This window comes from Macrotis lagotis, chromosome 7 (genome assembly GCF_037893015.1).
Source record: "Macrotis lagotis isolate mMagLag1 chromosome 7, bilby.v1.9.chrom.fasta, whole genome shotgun sequence".
Taxonomy (NCBI): domain Eukaryota; kingdom Metazoa; phylum Chordata; class Mammalia; order Peramelemorphia; family Peramelidae; genus Macrotis; species Macrotis lagotis.
This window is the reverse complement of record NC_133664.1, coordinates 99,137,647-99,160,196: the sequence shown is the minus strand read 5'-3', so window position 1 is coordinate 99,160,196 and position 22,550 is coordinate 99,137,647. Positions and strand designations below refer to the sequence as shown.

The 22,550-nt window shown below is 35.9% G+C and overlaps 1 protein-coding gene and 1 pseudogene across 1 annotated transcript in view; one reads left to right on the top strand and one right to left on the bottom strand.

The window, feature by feature from the left end:
- CNTNAP2 (contactin associated protein 2) overlaps positions 1–22,550 on the top strand; it is a 2,968,630-nt gene that overhangs the window by 1,352,082 nt on the left and 1,593,998 nt on the right. The gene's annotated exons all lie outside the window — the stretch shown is intronic.
- On the bottom strand, positions 17,906–19,668 carry LOC141492796 (molybdenum cofactor biosynthesis protein 1 pseudogene; annotated as a pseudogene).

Genomic DNA, 22,550 nt, shown 5'->3' with positions numbered 1-22,550 from the left:
TTTGTCTATTTTCTTTTGATCTCTCACCATGATAGATTTTTATGGTATGAGTCATTTTTTGTTTGCTCTTTCTTCCATCCTACTTTCTCATTTCCCCAAATTCTGTACATATCCATAAGGAAGGTCTGGGCTGATATTATTATAGTTTTATTGGAAGATTTACCACTGTATTATTCCAGGTTCCCAGCGAGTGCTCAGACTGGGGAACTAGAAGCCTTCACTAATCCAAAATGGTCTTGTCTAGAGCTAAGTCTAATAACTGCTCTTTTGTACTGTTTTTGATCTGAATATGGATCTGAGCAATAGCATATTGCTGCTGAATTCAATCATTATCTCTATCAGCCTGCAGGACAATTCCTATTTCCCTTTATTCTGGAATCTAAGCCCTGATCATTCCACTGTGGGCTTCAGATCAGGTCAGAAACTGGAAATTAGATTTGACATCTCAGCCACAAAACTATATTGCTTATTTCTGAACATACTCATTATTTCCAATACCGCAGTGGGCTTGGGTCCTCCAACTTACCTTATACTGAAATTTTTAGGTGGGGGTACCCTCCTCAGTCTGCCCTAGATCTGTGATATGAAACTAATTGCTCTTGTTAGTAATTTTCTAGTTGTGTGCAACTTTTTGCCACCCCATTTTGTGTTTTCTGGCAAAGATAATAGAGTAGTTTGCTATTTCTTTCTCCAACTCATTTGGCAGATGAAGAAACTGAAACCAACAGGGTTTAGTGACTTGCCCAAGGTCACACAACTAAGCAAATCTTCCTGACTCCAGGTCTGATGCTCTATCCTCTATGTTACCTGGCTACCCCAATAGAACTGGTGTTAGGTAATAAAGGGATCAGTTGTCAAATTTTGCCACCGATATTTGTGCATGCAGGGAGTGGTGGCAGATGAGAAGGGATCTAAGGAGAATATCACCTTGGGAAAATCAGATACCCTATTTGTGTGAGATAGAGATAGAGATGAGTGTATGGCAAATGCATGCATATACATATATACACTATATACTTATGCAGTTTTCATGTGCATGCTTGTACCACATCGGTGCTTTCATCATTTGTCCTTAGGTCTTTTCCATGTATTTCATCCATCTATTCCCTTTCTCTAAGTAGTCACCTAGAGGAGAATAAACATCTATTCATGAAAGTTTTTTTTTTGTTATTTATTTTTCTATGCAATAAATTTAGAGATATGGTATAGTGGAGAGTCCCAGGCTCAGGACCAAAAAGAGCTGAATTCAAGTTTTATCTATGATACATAGTGGCTAAAGAAAAGTTACTTAAATTACCAGTGAACTGGACAACTCTCTAGGACTATAAGTTTCAGAAAACTGCTGACCTTCATTGATAGACAGGGTTTCCTCTTTTGAAAGTTCCTAATACCAATAAAATTCATGGATTCAGTCCTTACCACCATCTCAGTGTAATTAAATAACATATTTTGGGAAAAGAAAAAAGTATTTTATTCTACATTTACCACTGATGTGGTAAAAGCACAATATCTCTAGGAAGAATCTTCCAATTTTTTTCTTGGAATGAAGTTCCAGTCCTTTTCCTGGCATCACTACTTAGATATTTTGATAGATATGTGATAAAATCAATACAGATGCTTATACCAGTAAAGCAGATCCAAACTCCCTTGCCAAACTCATCCATCTTATGTGACTGTGTTCTTTTTTTTCCTGAAAAGTCTTTAAAAGGGCTTCTTTCATTGTGTGGATACATTTCTTATTGATTGCTTAATATTATGTGAACACCAATGCAATGCTCAGGCTATTTTTACTATTTGTTCATATAGTCTGCTCATCTCTGTTTTTTTAAAATGATGTACTTCTTCCAAAAATTGCTTTTTTTTACAGACCAAATAGGTCACCTGTTCAAGAAAGAGAGGGTAAAACTCATTGTTTGACTTAACTCAGCAAAATTTGTGATATCTTCTCTCACAAGTCCATTGCAGTTAGCCATGCTGATTAAGAGGTCCTTAAACAGAAGCTTGTGTAGAGGCAAAGTGATTTTAGTGCTTTTAAAACTTGATATATTACCTGTGAAATTTATATCAAATTAAAGAAATTAAATTTTTAGCTTGAAAAATTTGTAGAATCCACTGTGTAGTTTTCTCAAGGGACTTGAATTGCTATTCTGCACAGATTAGAAATAAGTGATTGTATTGCTGCTTTTGAGTGAGAAGAAAATGCCCTTGAATTGAGGTTCATATTGTAGATATCCTTAGAGAATTTATGTATTAGACTTTGAAAAAGTTGTTCTGTCTTCTTTGATTTATGAAATGTTATTCCTTAGTGTGATACTGACTCCTATAGACAACTGAAAATGTATGAAAACACATTATGAAGACAGACTCCTTTAAGTAAATTGTGTTGAGGTGTTTTAGATCATAAATTATATCCTCTTTTAAAGAAATATGGGTGCAACTGGTGACCAAAAAGTGAAGGTATTGGATTTTTTTATTAATGATATATAGTTTCCCTTGGCAGACATAAGACTCAGCAGTGACTAATCCATAGTCACTAGACATTTGGGGATAAAGAACAAAGAAAAAAGGGTTGAAAATGAAAACTATGGAATTATTATATTTTGTTCTTATTGTTCAACTGTTTTGGTCATGGGTGACTCTTCCTGAACCCATTTGGGACTTTCTTGGAAGATACTAGAGTGGTTTGTTATTTCCTTTTCCAGTTCATTTTACAAGATGTGGAGGGTGAGGTAAACATGGTTAAGTGACTTGCCCAGGATCACACAGTTTGTGTCCCATCTGATTTGAACTAAGGTCTTCCTGACTACAGACCCCAGCACTCTATATACCAACCCATCTAGCTGGCAGGAATGATTATATGTAACACTTCTAATAAAATTCTAGTAAAATACAGAATCAAAGCTCAAGGGGGAAAAATTATGTCTACCACTGAACAGAAAATTTATCTTTTTAACTTGTTTTATTCAACAATCCTGATCTCAAGACCATGGCAAGATGCAGATGACTTAAATGTTTTTCTTCCTTTCAATTTGCAATTACATAGAGTTCTTTACATAGAGTTCTTACAAAAGCACACTACTGTTAAAAATGCTAGAAATTTTTGACTGGACTCCAATGGAATTATTTGATTTTATATTATTTTATCTTTTTAAGAATTATGTGGGGGGTTTTGATTACAAGATAGATTTTTGTTTTCATTTTTATGTGAACTAGTGAGAGCAATGCAAAAGGAAGAAGAAAACAAATACACTGAAGTGTTTTTTTTTTTTAATACACAGAAAAGGTGGAGGCCAAGATGGTGGGGAGAAGCTAGGCACTGTACTAAGGTCTCCTGGCTTTCCCTCAAAATTGTTATGAATCAAACCTCTTAACAGAATTCAAATCCACAAAATCCAGAAAGAGCAAATCAGAACATCTACCAACAAGTCTGTCTCAGGGGAATATGATTGAGCCCAGGGCAGGAAACAGAGAGCCAGTGCAGTGGGGTGAGATCCTGTACTAAACTCAGAGCAGCCTCAGAATCTTTGGCTTTGTAGGCAGGTAGGAGAGCAGTACAGTGGGAGGGAGAGCTCCAGTGTGGTGGCAAGACATCAATCTGGTCAGCTCCACTGGCCTGGAAGACCAGAGTCAAAAGCCACTCATTTTCAGCAGAGTTCCTGTGTTTCCATTTGAGCCCCCCCATCCCTGTCAGAGAAAGGGACTCTTCCTAGATCAAACACAGTAAAATCCTCCCCATCACCCCAGACTCGGGTGTGGGCAGCAGATATTTCTTGGTACTGAGATTAACTAAATAGCCCAAGGACCTAGCACACATTGTTCAATGTTCATCCTGCTGCTCCCTGTCTCCTCCTCCCCAGGCCTAGGAAGTGGATCACAAATCAAGCCCGCAGATACTCCAAATAAAGTGTCTAGCACCCCAAACTAGCTAGCCTACTTGAAGTTACTAAGACCAGTAAAGCAAAGCCTCTATGGTTTTTAAAAACCAAAGGTCTGTGAACCAGCCCCTCCCCAACACAAGATCCTAGGAAGATGAAGAAAGATCAGCAAAAAGGAGGATCCATTGAAAACTACTTCAAAGACAAAGACCCTAATTCAGAGAGAGCTAGAACTTCTGAGGAGAATATGAATTGGTCTCCCACCCGGAAAGACTTCTTTTTTTATTTAGGTTTTTGCAAGGCAAACAGGGTTAAGTGACTTGCCCAAGGCCACACAGCTAGGTAATTATTAAGTGTCTGAGACCTGATTTGAACCCAGGTACTCCTGACTCCAGGGCTGGTGTTTTATCCACTGCACCACCTAGCCACCCACCAGAAAGACTTCTTAAAAGAGATGAGGAAGGAGTTTAAAAATCAATTGGAAAAATTGAGAAAAAAACTCAAGAAAAAATTAACAGCTTGAGAAAAAGAAAACAAATTCTTAGAAAATACAATTGGACAAATGCCAAAAGAAAATAATTCTCTCAAAGTCTCAATTGAGCAAATAGAAAACACCTTCAAAAATAGAATTGACCAATTGGAAAAGGAGTTGCAAAAGGTAAATGAAAAAATTTCTTCTCTAAAAAAAAGAATGGAATCTCTGGAAACTAATGACTTCATGAGACAAGGAGAATCTATTTAAAAAAAACAAAACAATTGAAAAATAGTAGAAAATGTAAAATACCTCATTGGCAAAACCACTGACCTTGAGATTAGATCCAGGAGAGACAATTTATGAATCATTGGGCTTCTGGAAAACATTAAAAATGGGGGGGGGGGAAGCCTGGACTGAATATTACAGGATTTAGAGATGGAAAATTGGAACTAGAGAGCAAAATAGTTATTAAAAGAATACATCAGGGTGGCTAGGTGGTGTAGTGGATAAAGCACTGGCCCTGGAGTCAGGAGTACCTCGGTTGAAATCCAGTCTTGGACACTTAATAATTACCTAGCTGTGTGGCCTTGGGCAAGCCACTTAACCTTGTCTGCCTTGCAAAAAAAAAAAAAAAGAATAAATCTATCCCCTCCTGAAAGGGATCCCAAAATGAAAACACCAAGGAATAGAGTGACCAAATTCCAGCACTATCAGATAAAAGAGAAAACCCTGCAAGAAGCCAGAAAGAAATAATTTAGATACCAAGGAGCCACAGTAAGTATTACATAGGACCTAGATACATCAACATTAAGGGTTCAAAAGACCTAGAATGTGATATTCTGAAGAGAAAGGGAGCTTGGAATACAGCCAAGAATCCACTATCTGGCAAAACTGAGCCTTCTCTTCCAGAGGACAAGATGGACATTTAATGGAATAGGATACTTCCAACTTGTCCTGATGAAATGACCAGAGCCAAATAGAAAATTTGAAGTTCAAACAAGAGACTCAAGAGACACATGAAAAGGGTGTGTGGGGGGGAGAAAAAAACTGCTAAATGAAAGTGGTTATATCCCTTCCTGGAAGAATGATTCTCATAGCTCTTGAGAATTGTAACTCTATAAGAGAGAATATACTTAGCCAGAAGTGATGGACACTCATATTGCAGAAAGAAGAAGTTACAAAGAACCTATTGCAAGAGAGAGAAGGAAAGGATGATGTAAGATCTGCCTAAATCTTATTCTCATCAGCCTTGGCTGAAACTTAACATACATACACTCAGTTACAAAATTTATCTTACCTTTCAAGTATTAAAAGTGGAAAGGGGGAGGGGGAGGAAAAGAGGAACTAATAGAAGAAAGGGAAGGAAGAAGGGGCAAAGGGAAAGAGAAAATGGGAGGGGAGGTTGGATATAAGGGGGAAAACACACTGAAGGTGGTGGTATTCAAAAACAAAATATTGGGGATATGGATAAAGTGGGAAAAGGGGAAAAAACAAACAGAGGGAAGATACCATGGATGCAATAAAGAGTTAGTAACTGGGGGCAGCTAGGTGGTACAGTAGATAGAGCACCAGCCCTGGATTCAGGAGGACCTGAGTTCAAATCTGGTTTCAGACAATAATTGCCTAGCTGTATGACCTTGGGCAAGTCACTTAACCCCATTGCCATAAAAAAGCGTTAGTAATTATAACATTGAATGTGACTAAGATGAACTCTCCAATAAAACATAAGCAAATAACAAAGTGGATTAAAAAACAGAACCCTGCAATATGCTGTATACAAGAAACTCATTTGAAGCAGAGATACATATAGAGTACAGGTAAAAATTTGGAGCAAAATATATTTTGCTCCAGCTGAAGTGAAAAAATCAGGGGTAGCAATCCTTACAAGACAAAGCAGATGCAAAAATATATAGCATTCAAAGAGATAAGGGAGGAAACTATATCCTCCTAAAAGGTAGCATGGATAATAAAGTAATTTAAATACTAAATATGTACACACCTAATGGTATAGCATCCAAATTTTTACAGGAGAAGTTGAATGAGTTACAGGAAGACATAGAAATTAAAACTCTACTGGTGGGAAACCTCAAACTCCTGATCTTAGTTTTAGATAAATCTAACCATAAAATAAACAAGAAGGGAGTTAAGGAGATAAATAGAATGTTAGAAAACCTAGACATGATAGACCTTTGGAGAAAATAGAATAGGGATAGAAAGGAATATTCTTTTTTTTTCTGCAATACCTGGCACTTACACAAAAATTGACCATGTACTGGGGCATGCAAATCTAATGATCAATTGCAGAAAGGCAGAAGTAGTGAATATATCTTTCTCAGATCATATTGCAATAAAAATCACATCTATTAATAGGCCAGGGAGAGAGATAGGCCTAAAACTATTTGGAAACCAAATTATCTCATTTTAAGGAGTAGATCAGACAACAAATTATAGAAAGAATTAATGATTTCATCCTAGATGATGACAATAATGAGACAACATATGAAAACTCATGGGATACAGCCAAGGCAGTTGTCAAGTGATATATTATATCTTTAAGTGCATACATGAATAAATTGGAAAAAGAGGAAATAAATGAACTAAACATGTAACTAAAAAATTAGAGAAAGTACAAATTAAGCCTCACCAATTAAATGCCAAATTAGGAAATCTAAAAATCAAAGGAGAAATTAATAAAATTTAAAGCAAGAAAACTATTGAACCAAGAATTGGTTTTATAAAAAAATCAATAAAATTGATAAACCTCTGGCCAATTTGATTTTAAAAAAAGAAAGAAGAAAAACATTGCTAGTATCATAAATGAAAAAGGTGAACTCACCACCAATGAGGAGGAAAATAAAATAATAATTCGTAATTATTTTGTCCAACTGTATACTAATAAATTTAATAATCTAAGTGAAATGGATGAATATTTGCAAAAATATAAGTTTTCCAGGTTAAATGAAGAGGAAATTAAATAGCTAAATAACCTGCTCTCAGAAAAGAAATTCAACAAGCCATCATTGAACTCCCTAAGAAAAAATCTCAATGGCCAGATGGATTCACAAGTGAATCCCATCAAACATTTAAGGAACAATTGGTTCCAATTCTATATAAACTCTTTGGGAAAAGAGATGAAGACAGAGCCCTGCCTAACTTTTTCTATGACACCATTATGGTGGTGATACCTAAACCAGGAAGAGTCAAAATAGAGAAAGAAAATTATAGACTTATCTCCCTAATGAATATAGATGCAAAAATTTTAAATAAAACCTTAGCAAAACAATTACAGCAAGTTAGCACTAGGATAATACACTATGACCAAGTAGGATTTATCCCAGGAATAAAGGGTTGGTTCAATATTAGGAAAACTGTAAGTATAATTAATTATATCAATAACAAACCTATCAGAAATCATTATTATATCAAAAGATGCTGAAAAAGTCTTTGACAAAATACAGCACCCATTCCTAATAAAAACACTAGGAATTGTAGGTATAAATGGATTGTTCCTTAGAATGATTAAAGTATCTATCTGAAACCATCAGTAAGCAGTATACACAATGTCAACAAGCTAGAGGCATTCCCAGTAACATCAGGGTTAAAACAAAGATGCCTGTTATCACCACTTCTGTTCAATATTGTGTAAGAAATGTTAGCTTCAGCAATAAGAGAAGAAAAAGAAATTAAAGGAATTAGAAGTGGGAAGGAAGAAATGATCATTTTATGGAGATGACAGGATGGTATACCTAGAGAATCCAAAAAAATCATCTTAAAAACTACTAGAAACAATTAGAAATTTAGCAAAGTCACAGGATATAAAATAAATCCTCATAAATCCTCAGTTTATATATGTATGTGTGTGTGTGTGTGTGTGTGTGTGTGTATGTGTGTGTGTATGTATATTACTATCAAGATAGAACAGCAAGGGCTAGAAAGAGAAATCCCATTCACAGTAACTTCAGACAATATAAAATACTTGGAAGTCTACCTGCCAAGGTAGACTCAGACACTCTATGAAAACAATTACAAAACACTTCTCACACAACTAAACTCAGATTTAAATAACTGGGCAAATATCAACTGCTCATGGACAGGCCAAACTAATATAATAAAAATGACAATTCCACCTAAATTAAACTGCTTATTTAGTGCCATACCAATCAAAATTCCTAAAAATCACTTTACTGAGCTAGAAAGAATTTTAAGTAAATTCATATGGAGAAATAAAATTTCAAGAATTTCCAGTTATTTAATGAAAAAAGTACAAAAGAAAGTAGCTTAACCCTACCAGATCTAAACGTATATTATAAAGCATCAGTCATCAAAACTGTCTGGTATTGGCTAAGAAATAGAGTGGTAGATCAGTGGAATAGTCTAGGTGCAAAAGAGATAGAAGGAAATTATTATAATAACCTGCTGTTTGATAAACCCAGTATCCAGCTTCTGTGATAAAAACTCTATTCTAAAACCTTTTGGGGAAAATTTGAAGTTATTATGGCAGAAACTTGGATTAGACCAACATCTCACATCCTATACCAAGATAAGATCAAAATGGGTACAGGATCTAGACATAAAAGACAATATTTTAAGCAAACTAGGAGATCAAGAAATAGTTTACCTGTCAGATCTATGGAAGCAGTTTATGACCAATGAAGAGATGGAGAACAGCATTAAAAACAAACTAGATAACCTTGATTACATTAAATTCAAAAGCTTTTGCAAAGACAAAACCACTGTAACCAAGATCAAAAGAAATGCAGTAAACTGGCATTACTGTCAAAGGACTTATTTCTAAAATATTTAGAGAACTAAATCAATTTTTTTTAAAAAAAACAATTCCCCAATTGAAAAATGGTCAAAGGATATGCAAAGTCAATTTACCAATGAGGAAATCAAAGTGATCCATAGTCATATGAAATATTGCTCTAAATCTTTACTGATTAGAGAAATGCAAATTTAAAAAGCTCTGAATGATCAATGTTGGAAGGAATGTGGAAAATCTGGGACACTAATGCATTCTTGGTGGAGATGTGAACTCATTCAACCTTTCTGGAGAGCAATTTGGAATTATGCCTAAAAGGCAATAAAAATATGCATACCCTTTGATACAGCAATTACTACTACTGGTTCTATACCCTGAAGAGATCATGAAAAAAGGACAAAATAAAAATGAAAAAAATATTCATAGCAGCCCTGTTTGTGGTGGCAAAAATTGGAAAGTGACTGAATATCCATCAATTGGGGAATGGCTCAACAATTTGTGGTATACACACACACACACACACACACACACACACACACGTGTGTGTGTGTGTGTGTGTGTGTATTTTATGGAACACTACCAGAGAATTCAGAGAAGCCTAGAAGGATTTGCATGAATTGATGCTGAGTGAGATTAGCAGAACCAGAACACTGTATACCATAACAGCAACATGGAGTTGATGATCAATCTTAATGGACTTGTTCATTTCATCAGTGTAACAATCAGGGACAATTTGGGAGTAACTGTAATTGTAACTGTAATACCATCTGTATAATGGTATTCTCCATTACAGTTACCCCCAAATTATCCCTGATTGTTACACTGATGAAATGAACAAGTCCATTAAGATTGATCATCAACTCCATGTTGCTGTTTTTTCCCTTTAATTTAAAAAAAAACACACACCATTATCTTATTATGTAATCTTGCTATCTCTTATATTTTGTTTTTTCCTTATGGATATGATTTATCTCTCAACACATTCAATTTTGATCAATGTATAGCATGGAAACAATGTAAAGACTGTCAGACTGCCTTCTGTGGGTGTGGGGTGGCGGGGAGGAAGTGAGATTGGAGGGAAAATTGTAAAATTCAAAAATAACTAAATTAGAAAAAATACAAGGAAGTAAAGAAAGGAAATTCAGAGGGACATGTAGATGATTAAGAAAACACTGGGTCTCTGAGGAGAAATTTGTTACATATATACATATGTACACAAGTTTCATATATTAGCACCTTTTCATAATTTTTGTTTGTAGAAATTACAAGTTTGTCTTTGAGTTCATTAGGATGAAAATTGATTTGTCATCTGAAGGAATAAAGTTTCTTTCTATTAATTCCACCACAGAGACATTTCTGGCTAGTAAATCTAGATAGAATTGTATATTACAAAGTATCTACTGTCTATCATTTAACTATAACATTTGACAATCTGTGATTTCATATAAATTTGATCTTTCTATGACTGGCCATCAAGGAGGAGGAAGAAAGTTATTCCTTCCACATCACTACTTTCTCCATTGTGGTTTGTGACATGCTAAAATCCACAAAAGAAATTAAATGATCATTTGGGGGGGGGGATTTTAAGGAAGCAACAGATGATGTGCAAAGTCCAGCACATAACACAGAAAAAAGTTGAGAAACTCAGAAATGCATAAAATAAACGTATAACATCAACATATTTATCTTTTCATGCCCTAATAATTCAGAGTTCTTCTCTGGTACAATGGAAAGGTCAAAAAGTTAACCAAATTTTCCAGACTTCAGGAGTACCATACTGCTAATCCCTGTGATGTGGAAAGGATTACTTTGGTACTAGTAGCAGTAGTAGGAGCAGCAGCAGCAGCTGTGTGACCTTGATCAAATTGTTTAATTTTTTTTTACCTCAATTTCCTCAAATGTAAAATGAGGATAATAATAATGCCTATCTTTCAATGTTTGTATCAGGATCACAGAATATTTGTAACATGCCTAGCACATAGTAGGATCTATAAATAAGTTATTTGTTAATATTATCTTTATCATTATTATAATTTTATACTATTGTTACCATCTTAATTCAGATATCAGAAACTATGCTGGTGAATCTTAGTGATCTACCATTGGTTGTGAATAAACAAAAACTGAAAAATAAGGAAATTTGTTTTTGTTCCTTCCATTGCCCTTACTGGACTTCTCTCTGCCCTGATGTCTCTATATCTTCCCAATCCCCATAAACCATCAACTGTTCTCTAGCTATCTCGAAACCCTGCATTCAATAAGTCTGCTTTAGTTTCAAAATTTGTTTTTCTCTTCTTCCTCACTAGGAAAAAACTCTTCTTAATATCTAAATCATTATCAATTATCTATTAGCTTTAAGACTATGAGCACATCCTCAACTTCTCTCAGCCTGTTCTTTTTTTTAATTTGGAAGATCCTTTCACTGTATAGTTCCTAGGAACTCTGTGAAGTAAGTACTTTCTAAATCATTAACAGTGATGAGTTCTTGCTACCATCATTAGTATTTATGATAAAAAAAAAAGATGGACAAGAGTATATCTCTGCACAAGTGTTGAATTCTGCATAGATAGAGGAACCTAATAAATGATGGTTCATAAATACAGTAATTGATAGTAATGTGTGAAGGAGTATTAATACTGTGTTTCCCTGCTATGTGAACATATTTTGAAAAATGAACACATTAATCTAAATTAATAGATAATGGAAGAATGTTTTAATGGATACTCAGGTTTCCTAACTCCAAACACCAGCCATTCTTTTACCTATTCTATGACAGCTAAGGATCAGCTACCAATTTTTGCAAATGATTGTTTTCCTATGAAGAGAATCTCAAACCAGATCAGGAAAGAGGAGCAGAAGGGAAAGAATAGAGAGAGGGAGAGAGAGAGAGGGAGAGGGAGAGAGAGAGAGAGAGAGAGAGAGAGAGAGAGAGAGAGAGAGAGAGACAGAGACAGAGACAGAGAGACAGAGAGACAGAGAGACTGATACAGAAACAGAGATGGGGGGAAGAGAGAGAGAGAACAAATGACAGAATGAGAGAGAATAAAAGAGACAGAGACAGAGGGAATATGAGTATATACATACATACATACATACATACACATATGTGTATATATATATATATATATATATATATGTATGTATATATATTGGCACCTGGAATTGAAAACATTCAAACTGTGAATCTGGGTGCTGAAATGCCTTCTGTATATGCTAAAATAATACAAAACACAGAAACAGCATGCCATCTATCATAACCATTGAGACTAGTACAATAATACCAAATTTTGTCACTCTTAGAAAACAGTTTGCTTCCATTCTAGTATCCTGGCAATGATGACCCCAGAAAAGAATATTAGGTTTGACAGATATAATCAATCTACAATGATTTTAATAGAAGTATCTCTACTCTTAGATTATACATAGGGGGTAGAAATTAAAATGCCAAAAATAGCACTGGATATAGATCCACATAATGTGGATTTAGATCCTCATATGATGTCTGATCACATGGATAATATTGAACAAAATAATAGTTCCCTCTCTTAGTTTCTTTTTCTATAAAATAAGGAGTTTGGATAATTCTTCATGATCATTCAGCTTTAAAGTTATGATCCAATGATTCCAGTGAATTTCTGAAGACACGTTCAGTATCAAGTTTCAGATTTAGACTCTGGTCAGCTTTATTTTACTCAAAATTTCAACTTCATATGGCTATACAGAATTTATTTTTATAGCATGCTAAACTCTCTTACATCTTAAATAAATTTAGTTACCTGAATATTTATTGAGCATCACTTGTATTAAGGATGCTTAGCACAATAAAAAGATGAACATAGCAATAAGTCATCTCTATACAAATAACAATGTAATAAAATATAAAATTTAATCCCATTTATACAAGTAAGAAAATTGTCAAGGCAAACTGGAAAAAGTTCTAATACAATGGAAAGAATTTCAACTCTAGAAATATATAAGATTTTTATATTATAAGTATGGAATGATATGTAAATATTACAAAACATGGGACAGTGTTTAAGTGACTCAAATATTCTGATATAGTTAGAAAATTATTAATTTGAAGTAGGGGAATATGTGAGATCAAACTAGAAAAAATAAGTGAACTTCAGTTTTGGAAATCTAAGAAGGCTAAGCTAAGGGTTTTTTTTAAGTTGTATTGTAATTGGTATGTTAGATATTCAGACAATTCTGATTAAACCTGTGCACTGAGAAAACTAATTTTACAGTAGACTAGAACTAGAGAAATTTATTGAAAGACCAATGAAATAGTCTAAGTGAAATATAATGAGAGACTGAACTGCCATGATGGCAATGGTATTGAGGAAAAGGGGATACATTAAAAAATGAATACAAAAGTCTGACTTGGTTCTTTAAGTTCAACTATAGTTTAGGATGAATTGAAATTGGTAAGAAAAAATAAGGGCAAAAGTATATTCTTTAAAAAAAACAAAGGAAAGAGAATTAAAGGAGAAATGTTGCTTATAACTGATATGAATGAGCTATAATAATCTAAAATTCTTTTATTTTTATTGCATTTTAGTTTATCATGGAGAGTGATTTTGTACTGAAAAGAATAGCAGAATAGTATCTAATTAGAGAGATGATGTCCAAATAAATGGAGAGAAAATAAAAGTATACCTATCTGCCTGTCATTAATTGTCACCAACTTCAGGTGAGCTTTACACTAATGTTCAAAAAGAATAGGCAATAATCACTAAGCACTTATTTAATTTAATTGCTTTCTATGTGTTATATACTGTGCAAAGGTCTAGGGAAGCTAATAAGAAAAAGAATGATAGCCTCTACCCTTAAGGTTTTTACTATATAATGGGGAAATGTTTTCAGTCATTTTCTGTCATCTCTAACTCTTTGTGATCCCATTTGAAGTTTTCTTGGTAGAGATACAGAGTAGTTTTCCATTTCCTTCTCCATTTCATTAGGTCATTAGAAACTGATGTCAATAAGTTAAGTAGCTTGCCTTTGGACATACAACTAGTAATTGTCTGAGGTCAGATTTGAACTCAGGAAAATGAGTCTCCTTGACCAGAAGCCTGGCACTCTATCCACTAAACTATGAAATATTCCTAAGGAAACACAATAGCAAGAGGGTGATTCAAGAAGGTCTATGGGTATCCAGGTGTATGGGGGAATGATGGTTGTAGAGTATGTTATTTATGGAGTTGAAAGAGAGTAAAGTCACTTATAGAATTTGAAGGGTTACCTGAAAAGTTCAGGGATCTCTATTAAGAGAGGCTTTTGGAGGAGTGCATTGCTCCATACACACCACAATCAGAGGAGTGAAGCAACTAGGGATGGTGAGTTGTTGGTATCAGTCAGTTTTTATGTTGATAAGGTTTCAGTTGATGAATTTATCCTGAGGAAGGCATGATATTTCTGGAGTTGTAATAAAGCAGAGATTACTGATCGTAAATGATGACACTGAGCAGTTATCATTCATGTTTCAAAGAAAAGAGAACAGGAGAGGGACTTCAGAAATGAATAAGGAAAGTTTTCCCCCAATTTTATAGAATTCTAGTCCAAGTCATATAAAAACAAGCCTCTGCTTGAAGTCTTCCAATGAAAATGAATTTATTATCTCTTGAAGCATCCCACTCCATTTTCAGATATCTTGAATTATGAAAAGGGTTTTCCTGAAATCAAGGTTAAATTAACCTCTTTCGAACTTCCTCCCATTACTGCTGATTCTACTCTCTAGGGACAAACAAACCAAATCTAATTAAATGACAGCCCTGCAAAAACTTGATAAGAAGCTATAGATCATATTCCCCTTGAGTTTTCTTCACTTTTTGGATTCTCTCTATTGACTTATCTGATAACATTCGGCTTGTACTTTGACATTTTCTTCTTTAAACTCTCAGCATTTCAACCTATTTTTTTTTGCATTCTCCACTTCATTCGTTTTTTGATTTCTATCCATTTTCTTATAGACTGGATTGAACTTCAAAACTGCCTCAACTCACTTCCATGTAGGATAAACTCAGCTAAGGTCATTACTCTGAGTTTGAGGTGGGGAGTAGGGGAAGGATTTGAAGTAGGAAAGGATGATTTAGCCCATCTTTGTTTCCATTTGCATTCTTTTAAGAATATGTATACTTTCGGGGTGGCTAGGTGGCTAGGTGGCACAGTGGATAAAGCACCGGCCCTGGAATCAGCTGTACCTGGGCTCAAATCCAGTCTCAGACATTTAATAATTACCTAGCTGTGTGGCCTTGGGCAAGCCACCTAACCCCATTTGCCTTGCAAAAACCTAAAAAGAAAAAAAGAATATATACTTCCCCCCTTCAAAAATTGATTTATTTGATCCCCCTACTTTTCTTCTAGGCCTGTGATGAATCAGCTTCTGCTGTTTTTGTTTGGGGTTTGGTTTTTCCATTCTGGAGAGAGGATTTACCAGTCAGTCTCTGTAGAAGCCACCAAAGGCAATAGGGAGTAAGGAACCCACAGAAATAATTAAAATTGTCCTTTGGTGTCACTGAAAGGATAGGAAAGTGGTAAAGTACTGGCAAAGAATTTGCAGCAGGAGTGGTGCTAATATGGTCCTCAGTTATATGGCCACAGAAATCTTTATCTTCCTACTAAGAGAGTCTTTGCTGTTACTGAAGAGAAAACATGCTGAGTGAAAACTTTAAGGATAAATTTATCCATTGATAATTCATAAAAATTATACCTAACCTTGATTTTTTTTGTCCTATGAATTTAGATATAAATGTTCTATAGCTAAGGCCCTGTGATTTTGAAGATATTTTGAAGATCTCTCTCTCTCTCTCTCTCTCTCTCTCTCTCTCTCTCTCTCTCTCTCTCTCTCTCTCTCTCTCTCTCTCTCTCTCTCTCTCTCTCTCTCTTGCTTCCCTTCCATCTAAAAGGGATCCATACATTCATTCAAGAGAACAAAGAATAAATTTAATTACATGGTATCTTCATATAAAAATGTCTTTAGGCCGTCACTCACAAAGTGAGATCATTTTGAATTGAAAGTACTTCCCTTTCTGATGGAATTCAGACTATGATAGAGTTTATAGATTTGGATTAAGAAAAACATGAATTTATAGCCTTCCTCTGACACTCTCTGATTGTGTGATTATGGGAAAACCATTTAATTTCTCTAATTTTTAGTCCGTCATCTGTAGAAATAGAGTCCATGATATATTCTAATGCCTAATTCACAGTTATCTGGAAACTCAAATTGGATGTGTAAATGTTTTGCACAGATTTTTGATTTTATTATATGCATATGGGTGATTGTAGGTGAGGACATTCCCTTTACCAATGTAGATTTTGCCTTTCTTTGTAGTCTTAAAGAGTTGCCTATAAGTAACTAGAATTTCAATGACCTGCCTCAGATCAAATAACTACTATGTATGTGTCTCTCTCTGTCTGCTTCTCTCTCTCTCTCCCCCCATAGATATATAAAACTTGAACCCAGTTTCCTTTGTTTCTGAAGCTACCTCTTTATTCACTTTTACATGGTGTTTCACTATTTAAAAGAAAACTAAAATAAAATTGTGCAAACACTTCCTAAATTCTAGGTATGATTATCTGAATTGGACCTTGCTTTTACCAAAATATGATTAATAACACATGATTTCATTGCAAGATCTCTGTGGTTTTTAATTTTCTTTTGTTTACTGTTGTTTGTTACTCTGTTCTTGCTACTACAAAGAAATCTGAATTAGGTTAAGGGATCATATGAAGATGAATTGTATAAACCATATCCTGAGATTAATTTGTCCCAATGATGAGTCACAAGTATGAAAACTTTTGACACTTATATATGACTATTTATGCCTCTAATTTTCCTCCCCCTCAATTAAAAATGATTTTCACTCTTCCAAGGAACATATTAAATAATGAAAAGCAAGTTGGAAAGTAGGGCATATGCAAGGTCTTTGAAACTCCAAATCTTTTTTATAAAAATAAAGGTGCCTAAATTTCTAAGTGGTACAGTGGATATACAGCAGACCTGCAATTAGGAAGGCCTGAGTTTATGTTTTTTTTTTGTTTTGTTTTATTTTTAGGTTTTTGCAAGGCAAATGGGGTTAAGTGGCTTGCCCAAGGCCACACAGCTATGTAATTATTAAGTGTCTGAGACAGGATTTGAACCCAGGTACTCCTGACTCCAAGACTGGTGCTTTATCCACTATTCCACCTAGCCACCCCAAGGCCGGATTTTAAATCCCACCTCAGATCTTACTCAACCTTATGACCCTGAGCAAGTCACTTAACTAACTCACCCTCAGTTTCTTACCTGTGAAATTATAATGATAATATCAACAAAAAAATAGTAATTTCTTTATAGGATAGTTGTATCAAATAAGATAATATATTACAAAGTACTTTACAAACCTTAAAGCATTATATAAATGCTATTTACTATTATTATTATTATTATTATATAGAAATAGGGTTTGGTAGATGGAATCATGTCTGTCTTCTGGTGATTTATTTAACTTTTAGGGAAAATGAATCTTATTCATTAGAGTTTTCATTTATTTATTTTTGGAAGGATACCTTTCTGCACAATTATTATTATTATTATTATTATTATTATTATTATTATTTAAATTTTTTAAGGTGCCTCCAGCTCTGACATACTTTGGTCTTGGATAATGGTGATGACAAAAGGGCACACTGACCCAGACAAAGATGTCTCAAACCCATTCATCCTCATCCATTTGTCATTCCAGATGTTGATAGAAAATCTGATGCAGATTCTCAGGGAGGGAAGGGACCTCAGACTGTCAGAGTTGGGGCTTAGGTTGATGAGCTTCGATTAAAGTCCCCTCACTGGCCCCCTATTTTGTCAAACAGTTTGATCTCTCCCAGGACAATGTCCCTGCTGACTGCTTTGAAAATATCATAGAGGGTGAGGGCAGCTATTATGGCAGGAGTCAGGGCTTCCATTTCCACACCAGTTGGGCCCCAAGCCCAGTATGATGCCTGGATCACTACAACATGGTGGGCAGCATCCAACTCCAACTGGACCTGGATGAGACTCAGAGTAACATGACGGCACAGAGGGATAAGCAGGCTGGTCAGTTTGGATGCCTGGATTCCAGCCAGCTGGGCCACAGCCAAGTCATCTCCGTTCCATAGCTGGTTCTGGCATACAAGTTTGAAGGCCTCAAGTCCCAGGAAGACTGTGAGTGAAACCACGGCCACCCGTTTTGTGGTTGGCATTCCGCCCACATAGAGCATGGCAGCCTGCCCCTCTGAGTCCAGGTGGGTCAGCTGGTCTGAGATGTGAGACAATCTGGGCGCAGCTGGGGCACCTGATGTCTCCGTGTTAAGGCACTTAGGGTTGCAATCAGGATCTTGGGTGTGAGAAGCTTAGAATCTCCAGGAAGAGCCTGCCTCTAGCTTCCATTGGGTTGTAGGAAGGACCTATGGCAATCCCCATCTTATCCATACAGCCCCTGTGTGGCCGGAGAACTGACTCTGAACCTCTGGATGTGAAGGGGGTCCAAGGGGGGAAGACTGGGAGAGGTCATAGGAACATCTTGGAGCTTTAAGAAGGATCTGATGAGGATCATGGGTAGGTTCTTCATCTGGGCAATGATGGGCATGCCTGCATATTGCTGCTTCTTTCTCCCTACAGCAGCCCCAATGATACTCAGCAGCAACTCCTCAGAGGCCCCAGTCTGAAGGTGATCTCATAGAGACACTTCTGAATTTCCAAAGAGGAAAACCTTGAGGCTTCCCTCAGTTGTGATATGGAGATGGTTGCACCTCCCACAGAAATGCTGAGACATGAATGTAATGAAGCTAATCTGACTTCAGAAACCAGGGAGCCTGAAGGCCTTAGCTGTACTTGAAGCTTCCTCTGGTAGCTTCTCCAACTCTGGTCAGTGCTGTTGGATCATGTCCATTATTTCCTTACAACTGACCATCTTCTTAAAATTCCATTTGTTACCATCAAAGGGCTATGAAGCACACATCCAGGAGAAAGCCCCTCACTGAGGCCTATGAAATCTAGGAGTTCATCTTCATTTAGGCCAAGCATCACCATGCAATTCACCTTGACAGGGTCAAAGGCCAATTTGATGGCCTTATGGATACCTTCCATAACTTTGTGGAAGCTTTTCCTAGGAGCAATGAACTCAAACTTTGTAGGCACTAGGGTGTCTAGGCTGATGTTGATGGCAGTGAGCCCAGCTCCCTGAACCAAGGTAGCATCTGGGCAAGGTTGATACCATTGGTAGTGATGGCAATAGTCTTCAGGCTATCTAGCTGTTGAAGTTGAGCCACAATGTATAGCACATCAGGTCTGATGAGAGGCTCCCTACCTTTGAGCCAGATCTTGTTCACTCCTTCTTTCACAAAGAGCCAGGAAGGTTCAGAATCTCCTTTGTGGTCAACAGGTCAACCTTAGGAGTCAGTGGAACACCCTGCTCAGGCATATAGTAGTGACAACAAAGGTTGCATTTCTCACTGAGGGAAATGCACAGATAGTTGTGTCTTCTGTCAAAGTTATCAGTGAGGAAAGCAGAGAAGGGATCAGCATGATCTCACAGGAACTCTCTAAGTGTGGGCACTTTCATCTGTCCTTGAGATAAGCTATGGTGGAACAAGCAACAATAAGTTTGCTGGTGGAAGAGTTAGGCTTCCTCCCTATATTCTGTCTTTTTATGCATCTTCCAGTCATGAGGTTCTCAGGATGTGCCATGATGTCTCTAGCTCCGCTTATCACTGAAGATGTTCTCTAGCTAGTCTGGAAGGAACATTTCCAGCAGGAATTCTGATGAGCTTTGGCTAACATTCAAAAGGAAGGTTTGTTGTGGTTCAGTCATTTGAGTCGCCTCTGACTAGGCCATCATTTTGGAGTTTTCTTGGCTAAGAGAATTATTATTTTTTCTAGTACTATTAAAATTGTGCATTAAAATACCACCATATAACATCACCAACCCTCAAGAGGAAAGCAAAAAAAGAGAAAATTTTCACCTTTTCTATATCAATAAGAAAAACAGGTAGTATTATCCTTATTTCACAAATTAACAAGTTTAAAGACATTAAGTAATGCATATGTAATGCATAAGTAATGCAAATAATCATCAGAAAAGACTTGAACCCACATTTTCTGAAAGTCCGGTATATTTTCTCTCCTCCCCTTTACACCACTTTGGTCTTTGGAGAGAATGGTCTTGAGCTTTAATTATTTTCTACATAGCACAATTGACTTCCAAACATGACATGGTTAGTGTTGGGATCATTCTCAATTTCCTGCTACTAAATTAGATGAACAGGTTGATTGGGACTTCATGGTTCACTGTTCATGCTGCTGATTATAGACTTCTAGGGATTCTCCTCAGTTTTAGACTCTCACCACTCTGTAACCACATTCAACAGAAATAACAGAGACAGAAACAACAACAAAGCAAAACTCTCTGCTCTCATGACTTCTCTTGGAGGAGAAAAGATTGATGAGCTCCCACCTAACCAAGAGACTTCAATATCATCTAGGCTAGAAAAAACCAAAGTCAAGAGAGTCACCTGTCTGACTGGTGAAGTCTGAATGCACTCCAGTTCTGGCTCTCATGAAAAAGACTTATCTTCCCCATATGGTTCATGAATGTCTGAACATTCTCCACATCTGATAGGAGGCTCCAATCCAGTTTTTTTCCCACAAGGAGTTATCCCAGATAAATTCACAAGGTGATTGTCCCTCTTTATTCTGTGACCTCAGGCTTCAGTGACTCTAAGACTAAGAAAATGTAAATGATTTCTGACTCAATGTCTTAGTATGTTGGCATAGTAAATATTTACAATTCCTACATTAGTTAGGTTGCTATAAAGACAGTACATAGTACATTGTGAGACATTATACTGTGAACAATTTTCTATTATTGTTATTCCTTATTCCCCTTAAAGTCATTGGTTTCTTAGATCAGTGGGAGAGTCAAATCTTAGGGTTTCTCTGGAAAATTTCTAGCATTCATTTATTCACTATTTACTATTTACAAGGCACTGTACCTTATTTCACAGGAACTCAAATGGATCAGTTATACCACAAAGGAAGTGGGGGATCTTGTTCTTTTCAAGAGAAATTTGGCCTTAGATATCTTGTCCTCAGTGGCAAAATTAGTCACTGAGGTCAGACACAAGGGTCTTATTAGCAGAGATCCTAAAAAGTTGCTTTAATTTAGTCAAGAGCTAACTCAGATATCTTGCTTAATTCCTCTCTCTAATTGTTTAGGTACTTTAAGAACAATGCTACTTTGAAGACAGATCTGATTAAGATATTCTTATAATATACTAGAATTCTACTTTTTTAAAATAAATATGCTATATCTATCACTTCTCTAGTGTTCCATTTACTAAGAAATTTGTTCTTTAATAAAAAAAGAATATAACCTTTTCTATTATAATTGTGCATAAAATGGAGGTTTTGACCTATTGTTGAATGTTAAGAATTATTTTATGGCAAAAGTAGGGGAAGAGAAGTACTTACAAACACTGGTTCCTGCCCCCATCTTTTATTAAAACATTTATCATGCTCAAAATGTAGTTTCAATAGATCATTCTTTGTTTTAAGTTCTAATATATTTTCCTCTACAGATATCTTGTTCTCATTTTATGGCTTTTCTAAAGAGAAGGCAAACAAGGAAGAGTGGATCTGGGTTTGTGACTTCTAGAAATTTATTTAGCCCTCTTTGCCTCAGTTTCCCTAACTATAAAAATGAAAGGGTTGAACTAGAAGCCTTTTATCATCCATTTTCAGCTCTAAATCTATTATCCTTTTGATGTATACTTCTCTCTTTCATCTCTGTATAGTTACTCGGCACCCTAATACTCACTAATGACAACAAAAAGGAGGTGATTTGGAGTTAAGAGTAAGGATGGATGTGGGTATAGATCACACATGTCAGACTTGGATGTAGTCATCTTTTTTTTTCCAGGAAGAAACTATTTGCAGTCTCTTAGCTCCCCTTCTTAAATGTGGTACAGACTCCCTTCCAGATTGGCAGGACAATTTGGGAGAGTCCCAGGTTCAGTCATATTCCAAAATGAATAATTTTTAACTTATGCTCACTGGCCCTCATCACTGTAGATCACTGAAATATTGATCCTCTTTCAAGTGTTCTTAGATATTTATGTCATACTTCCTTACAAAGATCTTGTATTGAGAAATTCCAATCTCAAACCGTATGAATCACACCTTTTATAGTCTGACAACTCAAATAACTATAGATGTTTAGATATGGGTTTATATTTGGATGTTTCATTTCATCTTTTCCTCCCACACTTTGCTTACTGTAATCACCTAAGTTCTATAAGACTAAGGTCACACAGTCATTGATGTTTTTGCAGTATTTGACTGACCCATTCTGCCTTCTTGAAACAATTGTCAACTTTAACTTCTGTGACTGTCTGCAAGATTGTAGTCAAATGTGGTTTTCTT